This window comes from Saimiri boliviensis, chromosome 2, assembly GCF_048565385.1.
Source record: "Saimiri boliviensis isolate mSaiBol1 chromosome 2, mSaiBol1.pri, whole genome shotgun sequence".
NCBI lineage: Eukaryota > Metazoa > Chordata > Mammalia > Primates > Cebidae > Saimiri > Saimiri boliviensis.
Genome location: NC_133450.1, coordinates 94,443,811 through 94,457,892, shown reverse-complemented (window position 1 = coordinate 94,457,892; position 14,082 = coordinate 94,443,811). Strand labels below are relative to the sequence as shown.

The 14,082-nt window shown below is 41.3% G+C and overlaps 1 non-coding gene across 1 annotated transcript; it reads left to right on the top strand.

Moving 5' to 3' along the window:
* The first annotated feature begins 1,672 nt into the window (after window positions 1-1,672).
* On the top strand, window positions 1,673-1,778 carry LOC120364102 (U6 spliceosomal RNA). The gene has a single exon (XR_005579454.1). It is a non-coding gene; the product is annotated as a U6 spliceosomal RNA (small nuclear RNA).
* Window positions 1,779-14,082: the final 12,304 nt, after the last annotated feature.

Below are 14,082 nucleotides of genomic sequence, written 5' to 3'. Positions count from 1 at the left end.
TTTTGAGATGGAGTTTCGCTCTTGTTACCCAGGCCGGAGTGCAATGGCATGATCTCGGCTCACCGCAACCTCCGCCTCCTGGGTTCAGGCAATTCTGCTGCCTCAGCTTCCCGAGTAGCTGGGATTACAGGCACCTGCCACCATGCCCAGCTAATTTTTTGTATTTTTAGTAGAGACGGGGTTTCACCATGTTGACCAGGATGGTATCGATCTCTTGACCTCGTGATCCACCCGCCTCGGCCTCCCAACGTGCTGGGATTACAGGCTTGAGCCACCGCGCCCGGCCCATTTTTTCACTTTTAACAAAGTAAATACAGGCACCTAATTAAAAAAAAATCAAATAGTGACAAACAGAAGACTTAAAATCTAAGCAAGAGTTATTTGTCCTTCTCTCTCCCACCTCCTCACTTAAAGAGACAATCACTTATAAGTCTCTTTGCTATTTCTTTGGTAGTTACTTGACTAAAAATTGTGCTTAAATTGTTCCTTCTTGATTGATGAATTTCTATGTTATCTAGGCTGTGTTATGACAGATGAAGATTTAACTCATACTCTTCCTTTCTTCCAAGATACAGGTTATCTCACAATTTTTAGTTAACTAGTAATCAGCATCTACACTAAGATTATGCAAATACTTCTCACCACAGAAGCAAATGATAGCTCGTGTCTGCCTTTTTTTTTTTTTTTTTTTTTTTTTTTTTGAGACAGGGTTTCACTCCTGGGCTCAAGCTATCCTCCTGCCTCAGCCTCCTACATAGCTGGACTACAGGCATACGCCACCACATCCAGCCAATTTTTAAAAATTTTTTGTGGAGATGAAATCTCATTATGTTAGGCCCGGCGCGGTGGCTCAAGCCTGTAATCCCAGCACTTTGGGAGGCCGAGGCGGGTGGATCACGAGGTCAAGAGATCGAGACCATCCTGGTCAACATGGTGAAACCCCGTCTCTACTAAAAATACAAAAAATTAGCTGGGCATGGTGGCGCGTGCCTGTAATCCCAGCTACTCAGGAGGCTGAGGCAGGAGAATTGCCTGAACCCAGGAGGCGGAGGTTGCGGTGAGCCGAGATCGCGCCATTGCACTCCAGCCTGGGTAACAAGAGTGAAACTCCGTCTCAGAAAAAAAAAAAAAAAAAAAAAGAAATCTCATTATGTTGCCCAGGCTGGGGGTCTGAAACTCCTGGCCTCAAGCAATTCTCCAGTCTCAGCTTTTCAAAGTGCCATGGTTATCTTTCTAACTTACACTCCTTTTCGTTTGGTTCCATGTATTTGAAAGCTTTAGAAGGGGAATGCTGTCCTGGTACTATAAGAAGTTCTAGGTCTCCAAAATAATGATCTTCTCCAAGCTCAGTATATTATCAGAGCAATTACACATTTACAAAACAGATTATGCAGCACAGATATTGCTTTAAAAATAAAAGGTCTGTTCACAATTATAGGAACGTGAGTCTGAACTTTTCTTCCAAGTCATAATGCCTCCGTGGGGCTTTTACAGAAGGCAGAGCCTGGGATTTTTGTTTCCACTCCTAGGGTAAAGAGTAAAAAGAAAAGGGTGAGGCAGGCAGTTCGGCATCCCTCATTTTTGTCTGCTTACACAATGCCTAATCAAGAACAAATTCCCCCAAACTTCCCTTCTCCAGTCTCCAAAAGTAAGAGAGTAAAGAATGCTGTGCGTGCTCGCTTCGGCAGCACATATACTAAAATTGCAACGATACAGAGAAGATTAGCATGGCCCTGGGCAAGGATGACATGCAAATTCTTGAAGCATTCCATTAAAAAAAAAAAAAAAAAAAAAAAAAGGAACGCTGTGACTCCCAGTCCACACATATCCCTAGGTGAGATACTAATACTTTCAAGGATTCTCAACAAGAACCAACCAATTGCTCCTGCCTAACCTCAAAATTTTGCTTAGTGTGAGCCCAAGAGACAAAAGTGAACAGTGGATCAGAATCTGATCTACCTAAGTTGGGGGCAATGGGGCATGCCTGTAGTCACAGCTAATTGGGAGGCTGAGGTGGGAGGACTGCTTGAGCTCAGGGTTCAAGACGAGCCTGGTCAGCATAGCAAGATCCTATCTCTAAAAAAAAAAAAAAAAGAACACAATCTACTGTTAGTGGAAAGACTCTAAAAATGTATTTATTTGCTTATTTTCATAATTTCAACTTCCACTTTAGATTCAGGATATACACATGCAGGTTTGTTACATGGATACATTGTGTGATGCTGAGGTTTGGGGTATGATTGATCCTGTCACCCAGGCACTGAGCATAGTACCTGTGGTTAGTTTTTCATCACTAGAAGTTGACATTATACAAATAAAGAAAACTTTGTCCCCTTTAGTCATCTCCAGTGTCTACTGTTGCCATCTTTATGTTCATGAGTATCCAATGTTTAGCTCCCACTTATAAATGAGAACACAAAGTATTTGGTTTTATGTTCCTATGTTAATTATCTTAAGAGAATGGCCTCCAGCTGCACTCATGTTGCTTCAAAGGACATGATTTCATCCTTTTATATGGCTGTGTAGTATTCCACGGTGTCTATGTGCCACATTTTCTTTATCCAGTCCACCACCGATGTGCACCTAGGTTGATTCCATGTCTTTCCTAGCATGACTAGTACTGTGGTGAAAATGTGACTGCATGTGTCTTTTTGGTAGAATGATTTATTTTCTCTTGGATATATACCAGTAATGGGATAGCTGAGTTGAATTAGCTCTGTTTTAAGTTTTTTGAGAAATCTCCAAACCACTTTCCACGGTGGCTGAACCAATTTACATTCCCACCAACAGCGTTGGTTCCTTTTCTTCACAGCCTAGCCAGCATCTGGTTTTTTGACTTTTTAGTAATAGCCATTCCTACTGGTGTGACATGGTATCTCATCGTGGTTTTGAGTTGCATTTTTCTGATGATGAGTAATGTGGAGTGTTTTTTCACGTTTGTTGGCTGCTTGGATGTCATCTTTTGAGCAGTGTCTGTTCATGTCCTTCACACATTTTTAGTGAGGTTATTTGTTTTTTGCTTGTTCAATTGTTTAAGTTCCTTATAGAATCTGGATATTAGACCTTTGCTCAGCACAGAGTTTGCAGATATTTTCTTCCATCCTGTAAGTTGTCTGTTTACTCTGTTGATAGTTGTTTTGGCTGTGCAGAAGCTCTTTAATTAGCTCCTACTTGTCCATTTTTGTTTTTGTCACAATTACTTTTGAGGACTTAGTAATAAATTCTTTTCCAAGGCTGATGTCCAGAATGGGATTTTCTAGATTTTCTTCTAGGATTCTTATTGTTTGAGGTCTTACATAGAAATCTTCAATACATCTCAAGCTAATTTTTATATATGGTGAAAGATAAGGGTTAGGTTTCATTCTTCTAATTATGGCTAGACAGCTATCCCAGCACAATTTATTGTACAGGGAGTCTTTTCCTCATTGCTTATTTTTGTGGACTTTGTCAAAGATCAGATGGCTGTAGGTGTGAAGCTTTATTTCTAGGTTCTCTCTTCTGTTCCACTGGTCTATGTGCCTGTTTTTTTTGTTTGTTTGTTTTGTTTTGTTTTGTTTTGTTTTTTGTTTTGTTTTGTCTTTTTTGAGACAGGGTCTCACTCCTGTTGCCTAGGCTGGAGTGCAGTCGTGTGATCACAGTTCACTGCAGCCTTGACTTCCCAGGCTCAGATGATTCTCCCACCTCAGCTTCCTGAGTAGCTGGGATCACAGACGTGCACCACCACACCCAGCTAACTTTTTGTATTTTTCGTAGGGACGGGGTTTTGCCATGTTGCCCAGGCTGGTCTCTAACTCCTGAGCTCAAGTGATCTGCCTGCCTCAACCTCCCAAAGTGCTGGGATTACAGGCATGAGCCACCTCACCTGGCTATATGTCTGTTTTAGTGCTGTACCATGCTGTTTTGGCTACTGCAATCTTATGGTTTGAAATCAGGTAATGCCTCTGCTCTTGTTCTTTTTGCTTAGGATTGCTTTCGCTATTTGGACTCTTTTTTGGTTCCATATGAATTTTAGCATAGATTTTTTTCCAGTTCTGTGAAAAAACGACGTTAGCAGCTTGATAAAAATAGTGTTGACTCTATAGATTGTTTTGGGCAGTATGGCCATTTTAACAATATTAATTCTTCTGAACCATGGGCATGGGATGTTTTTCCATATGTTCGTGTCGTCTATGATTTCTTTCATCAGTGTTTTGCAGTTCTTGTAGAAATCTTTTATCTCCTTGGTTAGATGCATTCCTAGGTATTTCATTTTTTGTGTCTATTGTAAACAGGATTCCATTCTTGATTTCGCTCTCGGCTTGAACATTATTGGTGTACAGAAACGCTACCAATTTGTGTTCATTGATTTTGTATCCTGAAACTTTACTGAAGTCATTTATCAGTTCCAGGAGCCTTTTAGTGGAGTCTGGATTGTTTTCTAGGTATAGAGTAATATTATCAGTGAAGAGATAAATTGACTTCTTCTTTTCCTATCTGGATTTGTTTATTTCTTTCTCCCGCCTGATTGCTCCAGCTAGGACTTCCAGGACCCTAAAAATTGCAACCAAAACTTCATGTGATCATTTTACATACTTTTGGTTTCGAGCTAAGAAATAAGAGCTTTCTTATGAGAAACCATGCTGCAATGAATAACCCTGTACACAAATGTCACCTTCACATATACATATACAAATGCATCTAGAGGATAAACTCCCCAAAGCAGGATTATTGGGGCAAAGGATATAGGCATTTATTATTGTTTTAAATAGTAAACATATATACAGGGTCTTTTATAATCTGATCTTCTTTGTTTATGCTCTCTATGATGTCTAGATCTGAAATGTGCACAGCGACATGGCTACAATTAAATTGCATCTTCCCTGCATCCTGTGTGTTAACTTTTCCAGGGAAAATGAGAACTGACTTATCATGAACTATATTTATGACTGAAGTACCTCCTACACTATATTTGCCTGAGGACAGAGCCTTCTAATTCCACCTGTCATCTATCAATCTACCCCCACACTGTTTCTATCCGCTCTATTCCAGGTTCATCCTCCATACTGCTGTTTATAATCACCTCAACTGAAACTTCAGCAATGCTCTACCTTTAGCAGAAATGATGGCTTATAATGAAAAGCAGATCCACAGTGACTTCACTTTAGACCAAGAATAATTCTGACTCCACAAAGGGAGCCAGGCTGCACGCCAGGGTGACGTGGGTTACCCGGACCAGTGCCAAGCAGAAGGAATATGCTCATTTCTCAGAAAGAGATATTAAGAGGGCCCCTTCTCTCAAGAGATCACCTCTACCTGAGAAAAATAAAATTATTGTTCAATGAACTGTACTTAGAAAACATAAGTATCCTTTGAGTTAGATAAGATCCGTTTTAGAAATAACTTTATAAAAATCTTCCAGTCTGCTCTTAGCCAGAAAACCCTACTAAGCAAAACATAATTACCTCAACCCCATGAGTAGTGTTTCTGAAAGTTAGTACCAGCTTTGTTAAAGATAGAAGGCTGTATGTTTATTGCATTTGGCAGCATCTGTGATGTGATTTTTACTGAAAACAATGTTTTGAAGTATTGGACAAGCAGAGAAATTAAAGAAACATCTGCCTCATTTCTTCTAGGAGAATATTTGCAATACACTTTGAGGCCAAATTTGATAATACATGTATTAAGACTTTAATAGAAAGCTAGACAGTGAAAATATTGGCCGCCTAGTAATATATTCTTAAAATGATACTCAATGCTGGCAGGGTAGTATGAATTAGTTGTATCTTGCCAGAAAGAAATTAGGACTATGTATTAAGAGTCTTTCTGGCTGGGTGCAGTGGCTCATGCCTGTAATCCCAGCACTTTGGGAGGCCAGGCAGGTGGATCACTTAAGGCCAGGAATTTGAGACCAGCCTGGCCAACATGGCAAAACCCAATCTCAACTAAAAATACAAAAATTATCCAAGTGTGATGGTGCATGCCTGTAATCCCAGCTACTCGAGGAGGCTGAGGCACAAGAATCGCTGGACCTCAGGAAGTGAAGGTTGCAGTGAGCCAAGATCACGCCACTGCACTCCAGCCTGGGCAACGAAGGGAGACTCTGTCTGGAAAAAAAAAAAAAAAAAAAAAGAGTCTTTTTAAAATATGAAGGGGCTGAGGGTGAGTGGTGCGGTTATTATAAGGCAACGTGATAGATCCTGTGGTGTTGGAACTGTCAGCATCTTGACTGTGGTGGGGGATACATGGACCTGCAGAGGTAATACCGCTGTAGAGTACTTATCACACATACAAGTGAGTACAAGCAAAACTGGACAAATCAGAATGTGATTAGTGTATTACATCGATGTCAATATCCTGGCTGTGATAGTGCACCATCATTTGACTAAATGTGAGCACTGGAGGAAACCCAGCAAAGTACAGAAGTGAACTCTGTGTGGTCTTTCTTACAACTGTACATAAATCTACAATTATCTCAATAAAATTTTCAGTGTAAAACTGTGAATCTGCCAAGATAAGTGAGGTGCAAAGTTACCCCTAGGTAAGAGAAAAAAAATAATTTGTGTGCTACAAAATTTTAGGTATAAGACAGTTACAATATGAGGACGGTTGAACGGAGCAGGGTCAGGACGGGGGATAGTAAATAGCCCACCTGAGTCTGTCCATTGTTAGAGGAGGGGAAGATAGAAAGGCAGGTGACTTTTTTGTCCCAATAAATCTATACCTAAAAGCCCTTCCTTTGGAACTAGAGATGTCCACTGTCATATAATTTATAATAAGGAAAAACTGCAAACAATGTAACACTTCATCACTATGAAAATACATGTGACCATGGAATATCATGTAGCCATTTAAACAAAGATACAAGATAAGGGAAGGGATGACTACATGGACTTTAGAGTATCCAAAGTATTACAGATAGTTACACAGAATAAGGAGGGGCAGATGTTGGAAGAACACACATCAAAATGAACTCTAGGAAGAAATGTGAGACAACCTGGGAAAAGGTCAATGCAGAATATATGACATCAAGTAATGATTGTAACTTTGGGGGGATGTGATAATGTGTGACGATTTTATTTAAATCCTTACCCCTCATCCACTAGTGATACGTACTAAAATAAATATAGATAAAATGATAGACTGTCTGGATGGATTTGCTTTAAATATTCCAGAAGCATCCAGATATTATTTGCACAATATTAAAAGCAAGTAAAATAAGGTCAGGCACAGTGGCTCATGCCTGTAATCCCAGCACTTTGGGAGGTGGAGGCAGGTGGACTGCCCGAGCTCAGGAGTTCAAGACCAGCCTGGTCAATACGGAGAAACCCCATCTCTACCAACAGTACAAAAATTAGCCAGGCGTCGTGGTGGGTGCCAATTACAACCCAGCTACTCAGGAGGCTGAGGCAGGAGAATTGCTTGAACCTGGGAGGCAGAGGTTGCAGAGATGGCGCCACTGCACTCCAGCCTGGGCAACAAAAGCAAAACTCTGTCTCAAAAACAAAAAGCAAGTAAAATAAAACAAATGTTTACAATAGTTGTTTCTTGAACTATGCAATTGGGTAACTGGTCTTTTTCTTTATAGCTCACTGTTTTCTAAGGTTTCTTTCTTTTCTTTTCTTTTCTTTTTTTTTTTTTTTTTTTTTTTTTTGGAGATGGAGCCTTGCTCTGTCACCCAGGCTGGAGTGCAGTGGCTCAATCTCAGCTCGCTGCAACCTCCACCCCCCGGGTTCAAGCAATTCTCCTGCTTCAGCCTCTTGAGTAGCTGGGACAGGTACCTGCCACCATGCCTGGATAATTTTTGTATTTTTAGTACTGACAGGGTTTCACCATGTTGGCCAGCTTCTCGAGCTTCTGACCTCAGGTGATCTGCCTGCCTCAGCCTCCCAAAGTGCTGAGATTACAGGTGCAAGCCACTGTGCCCAGCCGTTTTCTAAGTTTTCTATGATTAACAAGTATAAAAAAAAAAAAAGATGGAGGAGAAAAAATAAAAAAGGAGATGGAGGAGGAAAAAGGTAGGATATGTTTAGAGATATCAGACCAGAGAAGTAAGTTATTTATACACAGCAAGTTGCAGCACTGATTATATTAATCTAGAGACAGTCCCTTTTAAGGGACAACTTACTTTTAGACTTATCAACTTAGTGGCTGCAGATGCCCTTAACCATGGACGGTAGAAACGATTGCTCACAGAGTGATCCACACAGCTGTTCTCCTGCCCAAATTGCCTGGGAAGGAGGTACTTGCTTCCTGATGGGTTCCATGGGTCTGAATTTTTGTATCTTAGCTTAGTCATTCTTTTTTTTTTTTTTTTTTTTTTTGAGACGGAGTTTCACTCTTGTTACCCAGGCTGGAGTGCAATGGCACGATCTCGGCTCACCGCAACCTCCGCCTCCTGGGTTCAGGCAATTCTCCTGCCTCAGCCTCCTGAGTAGCTGGGATTACAGGCACACGCCACCATGCCCAGCGAATTTTTTTGTATTTTTAGTAGAGACGGGGTTTCACCATGTTGACCAGGATGGTCTCGATCTCTCGACCTCATGATCCACCCGCCTCGGCCTCCCAAAGTGCTGGGATTACAGAGCTTAGTCATTCTTAACCGAAAGAGCCCACCAGAATAACCAAGAGCAATTTTTTTTTCAAACTATAATTACAAATACTGAATAGTTCCCCACAGGGTACAGAAACATTGTCAAAAAGATCCCTAAGTGATCTGGATAGGCACATGTGGCCAATAATCCCTCATTTAAATAAACGTGTGTGTGTATGCCTGTGCGTGTAAATAAACATGTGTGCATGCATGTGTAAATCTGCCTTAAGGATCTGGGGAAGTATATGTAAGAAAGTGGTAAAGTGGTCGCTTTGGGGAAAAGACCTGAGGAGATAGGGATGGAAAGGGAGACTTTTCACTGTATATCCTTTTGTGCTTTTCAAATTTTATGCAAGTGCACATATTACCCATTCAAATAACATAAAAACAAACAAAAAACACAAATTTTAAAAGAATCTCTGCTTGAAACACTTAGCTTGCCAGAACCCACCTTTCTTTTGCTAGGGTGGTCACAGTTCTATAAAGAGGACACTTTTTTTTCTGTTGCAGATGATTTTGCTGCCCCCCAACACACACACACAAAATCAGAGAAAGCATCTAATGACTTTGAAACAACACCAGAAATAAACATAATGGATTTTACATTCTGATAGTTACACAAATTCCTCACCAGTTTAGAGTCACACCTTCACCATTAGGAAGTACATAAAGTCAGGAGGCAGATTTTCATTCTGCAATAAAAGTACATCCAGGAGGCAAAGATTTTCATTCTGCAATAAAAGTAAAGAATCTCATTAAATGTATCTGATGATAGCTGTTGCCTGGCTTACTCGAGAGCAGAGGTGAAGGTAAACATTTCCTTAAATATTCTTTTGTGATGTTTGAATTTTGTGCTAACCACAGAATTACCTATTTTTTTTTTATTTGAGCACTTAAGACATGTGACTAGATGAAACTACAAGGTAATCAGCTCACTCCCATAATTACCCCCAGCAGCACCTATGAGTTCAAAGGACAAAGGTAATAGTATACATCTTCAAATATGTGGGGGCACAGAGTGACAGAAGGCACCTGCAAAAGATTAACCAGCTGCAATGGGGAGCCAGAGGTAACCTGGAGGGCTGGGCCCACTGGTTAACAGAAAGGTCAACAGAAGCAGAGTCCAGGCAGCAACATCAGTTCTTTACCCAGTTGGGTAATGCACGTCATTTGACTCTCCCTGACACCCAACTCACTTACAAAATGGAAATACTCAGCTGGACATGGTGGAATGCACCTATCATCCCAGCTATTTGGGGGGCTGAAGCACAAGGATCGCTTGAGACAGGGAAGTAGAGGTTGCAGTAAGCCAAGATTGTGCCACTGCACTCCAGCCTGAGCAACAACAGAGTGAGATCCTGTCTCAAAAAAAAAAAAAGAAAGAAAGAAAGAAATAAAAGAAAAAGAAAAGGAAGGAAGGAGGGAAGGAAGGAAGGAAGAAAGAAAATATATATTATATTCTTCCTTATATCAACTCTTGCAGATTCAGTGTTGGGTACACACAAACATTAAATCTGGAAGATTTCTTTTCCATCCCCCAAAAAAACTAAAATTTGCAGGAAACAAATTATGAGTTCTCAGAACTCAGGGTGTCATATTAATTTTAATGTTCTATTTTGTGTGTGTGTTCTAGATAAAAAGACAATGAGAATTCATTGTTGGCTTGTCCATACTTCAGGTGCATGTGACACCTTTTGTTCATAATTATTTTTTAAATATATTAAATTTATATAAAAATTCTGTTAAGATATTCAAGTACTGACTCTCTCAACTTCTTCATTAAGAGTTGATTCTGAGGCCGGGCACAGTGGCTTACGCCTATAATCCCAGCACTTTGGGAGGCTGAGGCGGGTGGATCACAAAGTCAAGAGATCGAGACCTTCCTGGTCAACATGGTGAAACCCCGTCTCTACTAAAAACACAAAAAATTCGCTGGGCATGGTGGCGTGTGCCTGTAATCCCAGCTACTCAGGAGGCTGAGGCAGGAGAATTGCCTGAACCCAGGCGGCGGAGGTTGCGGTGAGCCGAGATCACGCCATTGCACTCCAGCCTGGGTAACAAGAGCGAAACTCCGTCTCAAAAAAAAAAAAAAAAAAAAGAGTTGATTCTGACACTGTTACGCACAAGAAGATCAGCTAAGATTTGGATAAGACTTCAAAAACTCCTTCATCACATCCAAATCAACTTTCAGAAATACTCAGAAATGAGACTTGAGGCTAGAAAATCTGCCCTGACATTGTCTTGGTCCGGGCACAGTGGCTCAGCACTTTGAGCTGAGTGTAATCTCAGCACATTGGGAGGCCAAGGTAGGAGGATCACTTGAGGTCAGGAATTCAAGACCAGCCTGGCCAACATGGTGAAACCCCGTCTCTACTAAAAATACAAAAATTAGCTGGGTATGGTGGAGGGTGCCTTTCATCCCAGGTACTCAGGAGGCTGAGACAGGAGAAACACTTGAACCCAGGAGGTTAGGTTGCAGTGAGCCAAGATGATCACACCACCGCACTCCAGCCTGGGTGACAGAGCAAGAATCTGTCTCAAAAAAAAAAAAAAAAAAAAAAAAAAAAAGAGGTTAGTTAAAGGTAGAAAGATTAAAGGTACAAACAAAAAGTCAGGGTGCTTCCTCTCTCTGTCTGGACTTGTTCAAACTGCAAATGGAAATTCCTTTAAAATTTCCCAAATTGAGAGGAGGGGAAGTCACTGTGTGGGTCCACGTTAAGACTCTCCTCTATCCGGATGCAGATGTCCAAGGCTGTTCTTCCCAAGCAATCAGGAACACAGTTGAGGCTGGCAGCAGTGAAGCCCAAGAGAGACAGAGACCAAAACCCACCTCCAGCCAAAAATGGTTGAGCAGCTGCTAGGAGACCAACGATCAGATGACCAATATGGACCAATAATTCTGTGGTCCCTGCTAGAACCAGAATGGTTTTAAACTGATTTTTATTTACTAGGTTTTTAAAATTCCGTTTATCACCCTTGGTTTTTGAAGGAAAATGTCCTTTCAAAGCAAAAAATTTCCATACAGAAATTTATCAGTCTAGATAGAATGACTAAAAATTATCAGTACACATATAATGGGACACTCGACAAAAAAATTAGAAACATAAATCTCATTTATTTGTTCAGTACATTTGTGAATGTGAAAGGATCCAGGAAAAGGAGGCAGAATCAAAAATCCACATTCTAAAATCAGGAGAAAATCAACAGCCTGAGAGGAGGTTGTTACTCCACACGCCCAGGCATTGCATCACAGGCTCCCTCAACACAGCCTTCCCAATGCTCACCAGCAGGCAAACCACGTTTCTCTGGGCAGCACAGTCGGTTCCAGAGTGAAAGGATTTCTCAAAAGGTCAGAGTTGTGGACATATTGCTCAAAACAAACAGGAGAATGTAGAAATAAGAGGAAACATGGATAGATGCACTAGGGCTGTGTATTGCAGGTACCAGGAGTTATCCTACCTACAAGCAAGCCATAGCTGGACTGCTAGGGAGAGAATAAAAGGAGCTGCTTAAATGCAAGACGCCGCGTCTTCCCTCCCCACCCTTTGTTGGCCAGAGCTTGGCATTCTTACTCAGATGTCGTGAAAATGTCAGGGTTGAGGGAAACCCAAACACTCCTACTGCCCAACCCAGTGGAATTCCCTATGGGTAGACCCTCAAAGGGATACCAATTACTGTGAGATTCATTGTTTTGACTTCTGTAATAACCTTTCCACCTTAACCAAAATCTTGGCAGTCAAGGAATCCACCAACCTGAAGCCAAAGAAGGCATGTTTTAAAATGGAAGCCTTGCCCAAAAAGGACACACTCAGAAAAACGTCAATGAACTCTATTCTGTACCTGGGAAATTGCTCTAAGTTACAAAACTTACTTTGTAACAAAAGTTACTTACAAAAGTTACAAGGAGAGCTATGTTCAAGTTTAAAGTCCGAAACAACCAGACCAACCTGGGCTGCCAAGGAGTAGAGGTTTAGGGACGTGGAGAAGTGTTGCGGCCAACAAAACCCTTTATTCCCTGCCTAGCTGGAATCTGATCGCATTTGGACAGACACAGACATTCCAGCAACCAGACAGTTCCTGGAATAAACACAGAGCTTCTCCAAAACAAGTGGCCAAATAAATTTTAAGGAAAACAGAGGAAGGAGTGGGAAGGGAACCTGTAAGATTCTTAAGAGACTTAAATCAACCTGTTGCAATGTGTGGATCTCATTTATACCTTGATTCAAATAAACTACTAAAAAAATTACAAAACAGTAGGGGAAAATCTAGGCATTCGATATTGAAGAACTAATTTTTGGTGGGATAATGGACAGTATTTGGTCATATATTTATTTACCTGATTCCACTTGATTTAGATAACCTGAAATATTTATGGCTAAAATGATGCCTGGGATTTGCCTTGAAATAATCTGGTCAGATAGGTATAGAGGAAACTGGCCATGAGTTAAGACTTCTTGAAGCTGGGTGATTAGTACATGGGGGTCCATATGCTCATCTCTCTATTGATGTGCATATTTTATTTTCTGTAACAAAAATTAAAATAAAAAGAAGAGAAGGGCCTCTGGGAGGGTGAGCCGTCAGGTACTCACACTTCCCCTTAAACTCATCTCTTGAGACTTCCTCTTCTCTCCAGCAGACTGAAGGCCCATGCCCGTCATGGTGAATCCAGGTGGTCTGTTTTGACAGAAAGCCTTCTTGAAAACTTTCCATGTCTGCAACTGCTCTTCTACTAAGTGAAAAGAAACTTGGTCAATCAATCTGCAGTGACAAAACTGAGGAGCAGCAACTTGGGCTTAGCTGAGCAGCTCATTGTTTTACTGACACCTATGAGTGGTGGTTCTAGGAATGTTTTATGCCAGTAAGCATTCCTACTTTGATAAGGGTTGCTACCCAACAGTCTACAGGGTCCTGCAAGAATCAACAGGCCCCAGTACTTGGACACGCTGGCCACTGATGAGGGCAGGGGCCTCTGCCTATGGGGAGCATAGAATGAGGAGCAGACCACTGGCAAGAGGGAAACCAGGTTGTTGGGGATGGGACAGAAGAGCAGCCGCAAAACCCTTGGCACTAACTGGAAGTTTTGCCCTGGGCAAGCTCTTCTTAGGAGAGGGAAGGAAACCCTCTTCCACTCCCTGCCCCAGCCTGCTCTTCCTTTCTCCAGCAGCTCCCGTGTAGGAAACAGTGTCTGTTCTCAGGAGGCTGAAGTTACTTCCTGAGGATTAGGACAACAGGGACATGAGGGCCACTCAGATTCCTGACTCTTATCCCAGACCTCCCCCTCCCATTACCGTCAAGACAGTGAGGACGGTAATACTCCAACCAAATACCAAGGAGAAACTATCAGAACCTGGAGTTACTTTGTACTATATTTAAGATTAGTATTTGAATACTTTGATGGCTGGGAGAAGCCCTTGTGATGTCTTTGCTGAAACAGAATATGGCCAAAATAATCAAGTTTTTAAAATATATAATATTTATACTGGTGGTTGAAAAAGAAACGACTTTCACAAGAA